Source organism: Mesocricetus auratus, unplaced genomic scaffold, assembly GCF_017639785.1.
Source record: "Mesocricetus auratus isolate SY011 unplaced genomic scaffold, BCM_Maur_2.0 Super-Scaffold_4256, whole genome shotgun sequence".
NCBI classification, from domain to species: Eukaryota; Metazoa; Chordata; class Mammalia; order Rodentia; family Cricetidae; genus Mesocricetus; species Mesocricetus auratus.
In genome coordinates, this window is record NW_024429182.1 from 98,699,331 (window position 1) to 98,710,653 (window position 11,323).

Here is an 11,323-nt window from a genome sequence, read left to right on the forward strand (position 1 = left end):
ATCCTTAATTAATCTGAGCACTGTTATTTATAACCAGCTACAGAGGACTGGTGGTGGGCTGTGGAATTGGCTTACCTCAGATGCCACACTATGTGACTTACGTTGCTGGATCTCAGACACCAAGTTCTTCAACCCAGGCTCTACTTTTGCACTCACTCAAAGTTCCAGCATGTGACTTTGGAGGGACAGCTTTGTCCAAGGTTCTCGGTAGCACACTGCAGTTCACACACTCATCAGGCCTCTTCCTCACTTGTGCTTCTCAACCTGGGACTCTTTTGACTGCATGGGAACTGGGTATCCTGGCCTCTGCTTCCTAACAAGGTGTGGTTGGCCATGGCAGTCCAGCACCCACCCAACTGTAACAACTAGGAAAGTCTGGATAAATTACCTAAGTCATCATTTTGTTGAGACAGGGTCTCATGTACCCGGATTTGCATTCACCTTGTACCTGAGGCTGATCTTGAATTCCTGATCCTTCTGCCTTGGCCTACCAAGGCCTGAGATTACAGGCATGTACCACCACATTCTAAAAATCAAACTGAAGAAGCACAGACTCAATAAGGGTGGGATGAGTTGGACTTCCACAGGCTGGAGGACCTTCCAGAGTGAATATACAATCATTTTTCCCCCTCAGAGAGTATTTGATTTGGTGACAATCATGGGGATGGCTGAAACTAGGCAGAGAAACTTGGGTATGAGAGAACCTAGCAAGCTTTTGTCAGTCAAAAGAGGCTTGCAAAGTGGATTAGACAGTTAAAGTACCCTGAATGTAGGACTAATCTTTTCCAGACTCATCTGAATTCTGTGGACTGCGCAGAAGAGGATGGAGGGCTATGTTGCTTTGTTTTGTTTTGTTTTTGTTTTGTTTTGTTTTATTTTTTACCGTTCTTCTAAAGGACAAAGATCTCCCCAGGGGACACTGATACTTAAAAGGCCAGAGGGGAGGGCTTTCCCCTCACATATACACTGCCCTTCTCTCAACATTTCCCAAAGACTTGAAACTGTGCATGCGTGTGAAGGCAGGGTGTGGAGATAGGTGAGAAGGACTAAGGCCTTACTAGTACTCTCCAGAATGCGGCACATCTCCCACAGGCATCACTGAGGAGACAGAGAACCATACCCCAGGAAAGGTTAGATTCTTTCCAGGACTGAAGAAACCAGAAACCTAATTCAATTACCAGGTAGCCTGAAGTGCTCAACCCCTGACTGTCTGCTTAAGAGAGAAATGGGAAGTGTGACAGGTAAGACATGTCTGTGGTCCAAAGCGTCCAATGAATCTGCTGTTAATGATGCTCAGCCCACAAAAATATTATTATATTGCAAAGTCAGGAAAAAATGACCAAGAGGGAAAGAACATTATAAATGACATACAAATGATCTCAGGCCAAGGATGTACAAGCCTCTCTACCACAGAACATTTACCTAGCATGTATAAGGCCCCAGGTTCAATTCCCAATATTGCAAAATAAAATCAAGTAAAATGTAAAAGTAAGTTAATTTTAAAAGTCTAGATACCTAAATGAGTAAACAAGGGCATTAGTATGAATTTTTATGTTTTATAGAGGAAACTGTAAAAAGGATTAAAAATAGAGAATTTCCACAGAAACTTGGAATCTATTTGAAATATCCCAGAACTAAAGTGTGCAATATTTGAAATTAAGAACTTGATGAATAGGTCCAGGTCTGATTCAAGTTAACAGGGACTGCCATCCACAGAGGTAGGAATGAGCCTAAACCTCAACCCATTGACCCTGTGTTTTGTCTTTCTCTCCTTGGGGAGTCTGGAAGCCCAGAAGTCTTGAGAGGAGGGATGGATTCCCTACTTTCTCTATTCCTGTGGCCAACAGTGCCATTTCATTGGTTGATTATTGTGTTTCAGAGAACAACTGTTTGTCTCTGTAAGCATGGAGTGAAGCCTGTCACCTGATTCCCTAACACTGAAGAGATACAAACTGCATTTCCCCAAATGCCTTGAAAACTCAAAGCAGTCAACTGTGTATCCAGTGTCATGGTATTAGGTCAAGTTGTGTTTCAAAAGACAGAAGCTCAAAGCCTCTATTAAACAGTGATAGAGGCCCGTGTTGAGGCTCAAGGCCAGAAAAGGAGAACAGGTCTTGAGCCCCAAATGCCTCATCTATATTTATGCCACCCACAAGCCCTTTCTCTTGACCCATACTTCTGTGACACTATCTCAGATGTCACCTTCTCCAAGAAGCTGTCCCCAGTTCTGCTTGGCTCGGGGCTCACAAAGTCCCCCTTCATCACCATCAAATTAGTGGTGTGACTGTGGAGCACTTTCAGGGTGGCAGTGAATGTTTCTACTGCCCACGGTACCCCAGCCCCTCCCAGGAGCCACCATGTAGCTTCTTCAACTTGACCCACTTTGCTGGTCATCATGAAACAGTGACAAAGGAGCAGTCAGTAATGAAATCATTCAAATTGGTTTAACTCAACCCTCTCATTATATGGAAGGGGACAAAGAATGGGGCTTGGAAATGGACTGTTGTTGTCTCAAGATGACAGGGGAAATGGACTATGAGTATTAGAAATGGACTAGCAGCAGGTCTTAGTGGTTGGCCCCTCCCTTTGAGCCTGGGATAGATAAGTCTGCAGTGAGCCTATGAACGGGGACCACTGAGCAGCCTAATGAGTTGAGGCTTTTGTGCTTACCCCAAAAGCACTGGAAGTGTTTGCTCCCCTAAGCTGCTGTTCCAGTGGAGCTCACAAGGTCTGGGAGGTCTAGCCAAAGAGGAGCCTGAAAAGGCTTCTGAAAGAATCTGGCACTTGGTATCATATTTTAGAAAGCATCCTCATACCGTTATAGCATCAGATCCCTTTTTACCTTTATTCTGTAACTCAAGAGTAAGTGATTTTATTCTGAATTACACGTTCCATAGGTGTTTTGGGTGCTTCAGGCTACTAAAGCTATGAAGGGCCATCTCTTTGGTAGGGTTTTCTCTGCTGAAATTCTCTAATAGTTCATTAGTAAGCCAGAGAGGGGAAGAGAGGAAACAAGTCGTCCAAATATCCAGGCTGATGCTGCGCTCCACGGACCGCATCCCTACCCACACAGTCCTGCTGGGGACTGCTTATGCTTCCCCAGCAAAAGAAGGGACCAGGAGTCAGAAGAGGTCAGGCCCTCATCCAAAGCCACATCCAGAGAGGTTGTTTCTTTAGCCACCCAGTCACAAAGATCTGAACCCACCTGGCAACCAAGCGTCTTGGCTGCTGGGCCAGCCTTCTACCTTATTTCCTGTCTTTGAGCCTCTGGGCTCAGTCTTCACATCTGTAAAATAAATGTTTAGAAAAGATGACCTTCTCCAATTCAATAAGCATCGTTAAGGTCCTCTGTGCATCTGGCTGAAAGGGGGTTTAGAGGTGACTATCTCACAGCCCAAGCCCCTAAAGATGTACGTCAAGAACTCCCCCAGTTATTGAGTGTGTGTGTGTGTGTGTGTGTGTGTGTGTGTGTGTGTGTGTGTTTGTGGATGCACTTGTGGAGACCAGAGTTCAATGTTGAGTGCTGTCCCCAACCTCTCTCCTCTCTTTTGTGAGGAAGGGTCTCTCACTGATCTGGAGCTGCACTGGCTGGCCAGGGATCCACCTGTCCTGCCCTCCACTAGTGCTGGGATTATAGCTGGGCACTACCATGTCCTGTTTTTATGTGACTTCTGGGGATTTGGACTTGGGTCCTTATACTTACACTTCAAGTGCTTTATTAACAGAGCCAGAGCTACCCAGGCAGGGCTCTATTTTTAAGCAGTCTGATTCTTCAGGCACTGGGGCATTAATTTGCTATAAGCTGAAACCCACACGTGCTCTCACAGGCTCTGATTGTGCTGTTCCCACAGGAAAGGTATATGTGTGTGAAGCACAGAATGTAAATCAGTTAGCATACGACTTAGACCTGGTTTCCATTCTGGCTCCGCCATTTTCCTCTTTCCCTCCCTGACCTGAAGTTCCTCCACCTTGACTCTGAGAGTTCAAAGGGCTTCCATTAAGTACCTCCAGGTCCCTTTGTCTCCTGGCAAGTCCCTCCTCCCAGACCTTTAGTCATCTACAGATGCACACTATTAACTGGCCTGCCCTAGCATCTGATCCAGGGAGGGTCATGTAGACCAGGCACACAGCTGACATGCCTCCTAGGACCAGGATATCCACACATTAGGTGGGTGTCTCCAGACTGCACCATGGCCCTACAAGTTCTCAGTGTCCTCAACTTTCTCCTCTATCTTAGCCTTTGCCGACTTCTGGATCCCCCATCCCCAAGTCAACTCACCTGACCAATCTGGTCTACCCAGTGATCTTCTGTGGAGCCGTCACCCCTGGACTTGTAGAAAGAGCCAGAGAGGAGCTGAGCCGTGACTCATTAAAGCCTCATCCCTCCCTGGAGTCAGGCCTGCTGGGACTCTTCCTTTAAGCTGGCTCTCCTATGGGACCACAGAGCTGGCAGCCAGCCAGCAATTCCACAGGCTACAGTAGAATGCTGGCTCTGGGGTTAGCTGTTAATGAAAATGGAATCATTAACAAGCCTCATGGGTTCCAGAATCCATCACTGGAAACAGTGCTGTTCCTAATTTCTCATCTCAATTTCACAATCACCAGGGAAGATGTCGAGACTGTCTGCCCCCTCTTTTATGTTTGAGGTCAAAGGAAGGACTTGAGGATGGGTGCCTTATGGTCCAAGCCCCCGACGATGAGCAGCAAAACTAGAGAAGTGGAGTGATGTGTGCAGACTCACAGGAGTACAGAGTGCCAGAGCCACGGCCTGGACCAAGGCTTGGAACCTTTTCTTAAAAACACATTTTCTAAGAGTTTATTAGTTTTTCGTTGTCATACAGAATGAGTTCCATTATGAAATTTCACACATGTAAGTATGAAATAGTCTTTGCTCCTAGTCCCCCCCGTGACCCTCTATTGTGTCACCTCTTACCAGTCACTCTCCTTCCTCAAAATTCTGGGCCAACAATTCAGCAGTATGTCATCTATCTACTGAGACCTGAATCTCACTGAGCCTCCAATTCCATATATGCACATAGGGATTAATGATTTCCTGTTTCACATCTGATCCCCTGGAACTGGATACACACAGATGTGAGCTACCATGTGGGTGCCGGAAACAGAGCCCAGGTCCTCCGGAAGAGCAGCTGGTGCTCTTACCTGATGAGCCATCCCTCCAGCCCACCCCGCTTGTAGAATATTGAATCGGTGTGGAGCTTTGGGAAGTGAAAATTGCCCTCTTTTCCAGTCCCTCTCCTGTCCTTCCTTTTCCCAGAGGTAATCACTTTTGACTTGGAATGATTCTTGCATACCTTTGTAGGAATTTTTATGTATGTCGTTTTTCTTTTATCATAAATGAAAACAATTTGCACATGTTGTGCACAAATTGTGTGTCTTGACTCATAGTAAGGCTTGGAATCTTTTTTTTTAAACACGTTTTCCTTAGTTTGTATTAGTTTTTTAGATATCATACAAAATAATGAGTTCCATTATGAAATTTCACACAAATTTATCATTGCTCATAGTCATCCCTATTACACTCTGCTGTGTCTCCTCTCACCAGCCACTCTCCTTCCTCCAAATTGACCCTTCTCTGCTCTCACGAGTGCAGCATAAATCTAATTATTCTTAATAGCAAAAACACACAGTCAGATATCAGGTTAAATGTTGAAAGATCAGAGAAGTAAAGGAGCCAGCCACTAGAGTTCTTATCTCTACGTCATCATCAGATGGGAGGGGTGTGCTCCTGTCTCCTCCCGCCTTATAGTCAGCTCTCTGTCCAGGCGTATCACCTCCTCTCTTCACCTCCTCAGTGCTGGGATTGAAGCTGTGTGCCTTGGGAGCACTGGGATCAAAGGCTGAGATTCCAAGTGCTGGGATCAAAAGCGTGTGCCACCACTGCATGGCCTCCGTGACTAACTAGTGGCTAGCTCTGCTCTCTGCTCTTCAGGAAAGCTTTATTTGTTAAAGCACAAACAAAATATCACCATACTTGACAGATATATATGTGGTTAATTCTGACTCTACATGTAAGAGAAAATGTAAAATTGTGAGCTATTTCTTTTTTGTTGTTCTCAGTTAGCTTCCTCATTTAGTCCTCTTCCTTCACCCAATCAGTACCTTTTACTTTTATGACATTTAAATATATATTTAAATTTATTATTATTATTATTATTTTCAAGACAGGATTTTTCTGTGAAACAGCCCTAGTTGTCTTGGAACTTGCTTTGAAGACCATACTGGCCTTGAACTCACAGATACCTGCCTGCCTCTGCCTCCTGAGAGCATGTGTCACCATACAAGCTTCATCCATTTTCCTCTAAATGGTGTGATTTCATTTATTATTTATTTTTAGGTAAAACTTCAGTGTGTATGTATGCCATATTTTCTCATCTGTTCTTGGGCGTCTATGCTAGCTCCATGTTTTGGCTTTTATAAATAGTGCTTCACTGGGCATAGGCACAGAATTGTCTCCATGGTATACAGATTTAGATTGTTTTGGGTATACACCAGAAGTAGACTATATGGGTTCTAACTTTCATTTTTTTCAGGAACCTCCTTACTAATTACCACTTTAGCTGCACCAATTTCCACTCCTACCAGCAATGTACAAGGGTTCCTTTCCCTGTGTTCTTACCAACACTTTTTTAAATTATATTTTATTTAAATTAGAAACAAGCTTGTTTTACAGATCAATCCCAGTTCCCTCTCCCTCTCCTCATCCCCCTACCGGCCCCCTATCCCATCCCCTTCCTGCTACCTCAGGGATGGTAAGGCATTCCATGGGAGGGGGATCTTCAAAATCTGTCATATCTTTTGGAGCAGGGCCTAGGCCTTCCCCCCGTGTGTCTAGGCTGAGAGAGTATCCTTCTATGTGGAATGGGCTCCCGAAGTCCATTCATATACTAGGTATAAATACTGATCCACTACCAGAGTCCTCATAGATTGCCTCCTAACTGACACCCATGTTCAGGGAGTCTGGATCAGTCCTATGCTGGTTTCCCAGCTATCAGTCTGGGGTCCATGAACTCCCCCTTGTTCAGGTCAGCTGTTTCTGTGGGTTTCTCCAGCCTGGTCTTGACCCCTTTGCTCATCACTCCTCCATCTCTGCAACTGGATTCCAGGAGTTCAGCTCAATGTTTAGCTGTGAGTGTCTGCTTTTGCTTTCATCAGCTACTGGATGAAGGCTCTAGGATGGCATACAAGGTAGTCATCAATCTCATTATCGGGGAAGGGCATTTAAGGTAGCCTCTCCATTATTGTTTAGATTGTTAGTTGGAGTCATCCTTGTAGATCTCTGGGAATCTCACTAGTGTCAGATCTCTCCTCAAACCTATAATGACTCCTTCTATCATGGTATCACTCATCCTGCTCTCCTCTATTCTTTTTCCGACTCAACCTTCCTGCTCACCCATGTCCTCCTCTCCCCTCCTCTTCTCCCCTTCTCTTTCTCCTAGCTCCCTCTTCCCTACCCCCATGCTCCCAATTAGCTCAGGAGATCTTGTCCCTTTCTCCTTCTTTAAGGGACCATGTATGTCTCTCTTAGGGTCCTCCTTGTTTCCTAGCTTCTCTGGCGGTGTGAATTATAGACTGGTAATCCTTTGCTCTATGTCTAAAATCTATATATGAGTGAGTACATACAATGTTTGTCTTTTTGTGACTGGATAACCTCATTCAGGATGGTTTCTTCTAGTGCCATCCATTTGCCTGCGCTGCTGAGTAGTACTCCATTGTGTAAATGTACCACATTTTCTTTATCCACTCTTCAGTTGAGGGGCATCTAGGTTGCTTCCAGGTTCTGGCTATTACAAATAATGCTGCTATGAACATGGTTGAACAGATGTCCTTGTTGTACGAATGTGGGTGGAGGCAGGACTAGTACCAGGACGATGTCAGACCCTGAATGGGCTGTTCCGTAGGGAGGGTTCCCTTTTGCGTCCAGGCCCCAAGCCTCAGGAGGCTCTGAGCAGGGCACTGGAAGGTGGGCTGGCAACAGGCTCACAACTACCTCCTCCCATGGGTGGAGGCGGGACTAGGATGTTGGCAGACTCTGGATGGGCTGGTTCACTGGGATGGGTTCCCCAGTTCGGAGTCCCCAGGCCTCAGATGGTTCCGATCAGGGCACTGGAAGGCGGGGTGGAAACCCAACACTTTTGGTTGTTTGATTTCTTCTCATTTTAATTTATTATTTGTGTGTGTGTGTGCATTCCCATTGCATTCCCATGCATGTTCATGGTGTGTGTGCTGGAGTTGGTCCTCTCCCTCTCACACAGGACTCAGAAATTGAACTCGGGTGGTCAGGCTTGTATGGCAAGCACTTTGACAGCATGAACCATCTTGTTGGCTTCTCGATAGCAATCGTTCTGACGTTCTAATGGGTGAGGTGAGCTCTCAGTGCCATTTTGATTTGCATTTCCTTGATGGCTAAGGATGCTGGATATATTCTCATGGGTATTACCACTTTTGAAAACTGTCAATGCATTTGATTGGGGATATTTGTTTATTTTAATCTTCTATGAATACTCTCTATCGGCTGCTGACATGAACAGCCGGCAGAATATCTCTCCCATTCTGTAGCCTCTTTGCTGTATTAACAGTTTCCTTCTCTGTGCTGTTTCTTGCAGTCTCACTTGCTAATTCTTGCTATTGCTTCTGGGTATTCAAATCTTTCCAGAAGGTCTTTGCTTATTCCTGCACCTGGAGCTTTTCCCTGTGTTTTCCTCCAGCAGGTTCAGGATCTCAAGTCTCCCATTGAAATATTTGCTTCATTTCTAGTTGAGTTTTGTATAAAGCAAGAGGTAGGGATCTAGTCTCGTTCTTTTATAGGTGAACACCAAGTTTTCCCACAACATCTGTTGGGCAGGGCATCTTTCCTCCAGTGTATGTTTCTGGACCTCTAGCAGGAAACCAGATAGCTTCCATTTGTTTGTTCTGTTGATGTCTACGCTCTCCTTTCTGTCTATGTGCCTTTGCTAGTGATGGGTGTTTCTTCTAGACAATGAACAGGTCTTTTCAGTCTCCATTTTCCAACTACAGTGTTATGATTGTTTGCATTTAACATTATTGTTGAGAGGGACTTTCTGATTTCTGTAATTCTGTTGATCATTTAATCTGCTTGTATGATTAGAATATTATTTGCTCTTTTCTTCTTGTATTAAACCTGTGCTTTATTGAGTTAGACTCTTCCTCCTCTGCCGTTTTTTAAAAATTGTTATTTATTTTAAAAGACATTTATTTTTATCTTACTCACATGAGAGTTTTGTCTGCATATATGTATGTGTACCACATGCAAGCCTGGTGCCATTAAGACCAGAAGAAGTCATTGGATCCTCTATATGCACATGCACAGGCAAACATACCTGTGCACTTGTATACATTACACACTGTGTGTGAACTACACACATTGCCTTAGTCTGTCCATAGCTATTCATTCTTTCATGAATAGAGACTCTTGGGTTTGAGATAAATTTGTGCATTCCCATCTATTTTTGGTGTCACAAAGTTAAATATTGTACTTAATTTCAGGAGAGTTCTAGTTACCCTTAAGTTAAAAATAATGCCATAGATTTACCAGACTGTTGATTCTATTGCTTTATTTCTTGTTTATCAGACTCTACTCCAGGGATTCCCTAATCAGCAGCAGAAAGCCACCATTTGGCAGCACAAGACAAGGCTTTTTGATATGTGTCATTGAAACTAGGAAAATGACATGGGCTAGGAGAACCCACAAGGAGGTAGCAGTTGGCAGAATTATAGTAAGTGGAAACAAACAAAAGTGAAGCTTTAAGTTTCCTTTTAAAATGTTTCTTACTTATTATGTTTTTCATAAGATAGAAAAAAACATTGGCACCAATTTCTTTGTAAAAAGCCAACAGTCTAGGACTTCCTGTTGTTGATTTCTGAAGCATCTTGCAGAGACAGAGGCAGAGCAGTCTAGAGACTGTCTCCAGCAGACTGCACTGTTTATTTCAAACGCTGAGGGGCAGACACAGTGGGAAAAGGAAAGGGATACACCTGGGTTTGTGTAGGAGGCTTGGGGAATGGAAAGTTAATGCCAGTTCACAGTTTCTCCATCCTGGAGTTGTTTGTCCAGACAAGACTGTTTTATCCTTAGGAACTTTCTTGCCCTAGTTATCAAGTGCAGGTCACAGTGGGTGAAAGTTTGGCAATGGTAGAGATGGGGAAGGTGCTGGAGTTTCAATATAGGGCATTGGTCAAGGTCTGGAAGAGATTGTTCATAGTTTATTCTAAATATTATTATAACATTATGAGTTGAAGTAAGATTTGTTCTGTTCCTCTGAAGAATAAAACTGGTCTCATGTTTCTAGGAAATGACAGTCAACAGGCATAACAACAACCATCAAAACTTGTTTGAAACTCGTTGAATTATTCAGTGATGGATCCCCACAAGTATACATACTCTGAAGTCTGGTCGTGCAAACCGGACTTCTGTCTTTGGAGGTAAACTAGCCCCGAAAGACTCATACCTGGACCCTGATCTAAAAATGAAACTTTCAACACAGCCCCATGTGCTGTGAGCCTGGTTGTCAGCCGATGGAGTTTGGGGAAGTAACTAGATTCTTAGGCCCTTGACCCAATCAATGGATTAGTTCCTTTTGAGAGGTGACAATGAATAAGAAGTGGGTCCTAGCTGGAGAAAGTAGTCCATGAGAGCTATCCTTGTGACTTACCAAGAATTACACTCCATGGAATTCTCTTCTCTTGCCCCTCTCTCTCCTTCCTCTCTCCTTCCTCTCTCCTTCCCTCCCTCTCTCTCTTTCTCTCTCTGCCTGTCTCTGTTTGTCTGTTTCTGTCTCTTTATCCCTTACCTATATAATTCTCCCATGATGCTTCTGTTCAAGCACATGGAGCTAATCAACCATGAACCAAACCCTCTGAAACTGTGAGCCAAAATAAATAATCAATCCCTTAAGTTGTTTCTGCTGGGTATTTCTGTCACCACCGTGGGAAAGGTAACTACTACATCTCATTTCCACAGCCCTGTGCAATAGTAGCCAGTGGGGCACAGAAGCAGACTGTGCCATACAGCACAGCTTCCCCATGTGTAAGCTTCCACTTCCTGTTTCTGTGACAAAATATCCTGACAAAAAGCTGCAGCTGGTTGTTCTTACTCTTTGTTTTTGGGGGACCCACCACCCAGCTCCCAAATAAATCAAACATGGAGGCTTATTCTTACTTATGATTACCAAGCCTTAGCTTGACTTTTTTTTTAGCCAGTTTTCCTTAACTTAAATTAGTCCATCTACCTTTTGCCTCTGGGATTTTACCTTTCTCTATTTCTGTATATGTTTTCTTTCCTTCT